Here is a 3,813-nt window from a genome sequence, read left to right on the forward strand (position 1 = left end):
TTTAAATCACTGTTAGAGCCGTAAAAATCTTCTCTTATCGGGGTCCCTGGCATACTTTTTTCACATGGGGGTCCGCGGGCTCATAAGTGTCAATTTGGGGGTCCTTGACATGAAGAGGTTTGGGAACCACTGGGGTAGACCACAGAAAGTAATTCACAATAGTGTTTTTCTCTGTGGCTTAGCAGCAGATTTGAGTGAAGAGACCTGGAGACCTGTACATTTATTGCCTTCGGCCTCTGCATTTTGGACCAAAAGCCTATTTTGTACCTCAACAAACCTTACGGTTCTACAGAGTTTTATTGTCATTCCATACAAGTACAGAACGAAATTTGATTACCCAGGTCCTGGTCAGGCATAGAAGAAGGTAAAATACAAGGTCGATTTTGAAGGTGCAGTTTACCAGGTCGTGATACATAAATTGGCCTCGCTCTGCGCACATTCGTATTATGAAAGGCATATCGGCCGGTGTTGAACGCACTCGGCCCGTGTTGAACGCACACACATTTGGCATACCGCGTCCCTGAATATTTTAGCATTGTGGGAGTGTCCATATGTTAATTATTCTCGCTTTGCGCAATTTGCTATTAAGCCCCTTGACCTAAAGACACTCAGCGCATAACGATTAGACGTGGGTCTGACCACCTCATAAACGCAAAAAGCACTGTTTGATTTGACACTTGAGCGGCTCTGGAAGGCTGGTAGAGTGTTGCCATGTCTGTTTATTATAAGCGGCTTATTTTTCTGTAAAGTTGCTTTGTGTGGTTGCTTTTCTTGTTTCTAAAGTGGTTATTTGGGCTTTTCTCCTAATGTTGTTTAAACCAGTGATCGTCACACAGCACATTCCCATGTCAAGGATCCCCAGATGAATGCATTTGCCCAACTAAGGACAGCTAATCCAAAAATTAAATAAAAAGATTACTTTTGAAAATAGCAGATCTATACCAGCTCACAATGCATCACATTCATTCATTAAAACTATGAACTCTGACTGCAGGGGGATATATAATGATCATTATAACAATGTGCAAGAACATATTTAAAAAGAAGGAAGAACTTTATATTTGTGGACAATCAAAATATGTTTTTTTATTTTAATGTGGTGTCATTCAAATTAATCTGGATATGGCAGACTCACTATTTAGAAAATAAAAACATGGCACTTCATTTAAAATAGGTTACAGACCCCTGTTATATGCGCTTATTTTTATAGACCTATTTACTTGTTTCTATGAGACATGGCGGTTTTGCGTCTTTTAAAAAAAAATGTTGAGATTAGAAACGGCCATAATTCTTTCATTTCTCAACCTTAAAAATAAATAAAAACATCTCCATAATCCGTGGGAAATGTGCTTTCATATGCTGTATCACACCCGATCAAGTCTTCTTCAATAAAATGCTACGAGCGAACTCAGCGAAGACCATACCATCGGGGCCACAGCATTACGCAGCACGCATTCAACTCATTCCTTCGTCGTGACTTGAATGAAATAAAATATAATAAACGTTATTTTACTGGTGTTTTTCAATAGAAACAAATAAAGAGCGTGTGTAGGCTACTGTGTGCAAGTGCAACAGTGCATATACATGCATGCACTAGGCTATATTTCTTCCGTGTCGGGATGGTGATTGAGCTCTTCAAGTTCACAGCCCGTTTGGTCTTTCATAAAAAAAACGTTGATATTAGCCTATAAACACTCATGGTTCTCTCATTTCTCAACCGTTTTATTAAATGTAAAAATCTCCATATTCCTTATGAATCTTGCTTTCATTCGCTGTATGGTACATGGTTCTATCGTTATCGAATTAATTAATTACGCATGGATTGGCAATTTGCCAATATGCTGCTATCTACTCGCAATTCCATTCCGATCTGAAAGGTGGGTCTGTTCTTTTGAGGCATAAAGGTGACAGCATGCAGTGCAATAGGAATAATTAATCCAAATGTGACAAAGGCATGTCATGTCTTCTATGGTGCCAGCCTGAAGAAATGTCATACCACGACCCCCAAAGTGCGCATTCCGTATGTGACATCAGCTGACTGGTAAAGAGAATAGTACGGACATGTTGATTGGGTACGTCTCAAACACGCCTTAAACACTCATGACTAATTCAAGGCCGTTTTGCTCACTCCGCGGGGTGTCAAAAGCGCTTCTTAACATGCCCAAAATTGCAATATGACATACTACACGCCCCCAGATCATAATACTGTAATTAGATTAGTAATATAGAAGTAAGTAACATAGAAGTCCTAAATCGACCCCAATATGTCTAAAATAACATTAAATATAAATAAAACCAATAGTGCAAGAAAGAAAATTGCACAACCTGCTAATATTCGCATGCCTATAAAAATCAGCGGCCAAGAGTTCCAGGAGCTATGCTGCTGCACTACTGCGCACTGCCATCATCATCACAAACTGACATTAATGTTAGATTAAGACACAAAACAGTGTGTTCTAAAACTCTAACTCTTAACTCCAAACTTCAAAAACATGACACCCCGCCACCCACCAACAACACCCAACTCTCCAAGTACACCCTGTCATTTGTAGGATGTCAACCTGCCTCTTTGTGCGGCTTGGAAGACATGCAACAACTTATGACTTTATTGGCAGTAAAAGATAATGGCATGCTTGGCAGAGCTTGCCTTTAACCACTGGCCCTAGGTCAGCAGGTTCCTCAGCCTGCTATGTGGTTCAGGTTGGGACTGTCACTTGTGAAATCTGATCCCCTAACCGTGCACAACTGTTGGTACATAACATAACAGGCTGTATGGAGGCTGTACAACATGGAGTAGGCTACTGATATCCTGAGACCAGCCCTCTATAAACCTGTAAGCTAGGGATCCATACATTCATCAGCATTGCAGAAATGTGATGTAACATGAGAGCATAAATTGTGAGCCTACAGTTTAGTAATAGTGACCTCCCGCTCCCTTGAACATTACCCTGGCGCATGAGAATAAATGGCCGCCACCCATGCAGTTGACAAGGCAACTCTCTCCAACTCTCTCTCTCTCTCTCTCTCTCTCTCTCTCTCCCCATCGTTGCTACAAACTCACGGCCACATGCCCTTTTTCATTACGCCGAACAGGCCAGCTGTATTGTAACTACAACCAATTTCCTTGCAGTCTATAAAGCTGTCAATCAAAATCATACGGAACAGGGAGTGGAGGTGCAGGGGGTGGCGGGGTGGGGCCAGGCAGGCAGTTGGGGAGGGGCCGAGGGGCTCTAGACCAGATGTCAAGAGTTGCACTGGGATGGAGAGAGGCAGTCGAAAGAAGGGACAATGATAGAGGCACAGAGGGAGGAAAACGAGATGGGTGCAAACCATGCAATGAAGATCTAATGTTTATTTTTACCTGTGACTTTTCTTAAAGGTGTAGTAAGTGATTTTTTAAATTGCTCTATATTCTGGTTGCAACCATTGCTATGGAGTGTTTGTTCGGTGACACAGGTCTCCCTGTCTCTCAAGGGCTTTAGTAAACAGAAAATGCATGTTCAGGTCAGGATAACAGTGTGCCAATAAGGGGCACGGTGGCACAGTCGGTAGTGCTGTCGCCTCACAGCTAGAATGTCCTGGGTTCGATTCCCGCTGGGGAAGCTGTGGGCTCTGGGGGCGTGTTTCCTCCTCCACGCCATCAGTGCCCATACCTGAGGCGGGGTTAGCGAAAGGGCCTTTCTGTGTGGAGTTTGCATGTTCTCCCGTGTCCCCTAGGGTAGGTACCCTCACAAAAAACATGCAGTAATCCTGGTCCGGCTGGGGAAATATCCCCCGTCAGGTGAAAAGAAGCAGCTTGGACTACTCATGCAT

Source organism: Protomyctophum parallelum, assembly GCF_964188405.1.
Source record: "Protomyctophum parallelum genome assembly, chromosome: 15".
In the NCBI taxonomy this organism is placed as follows: domain Eukaryota; kingdom Metazoa; phylum Chordata; class Actinopteri; order Myctophiformes; family Myctophidae; genus Protomyctophum; species Protomyctophum parallelum.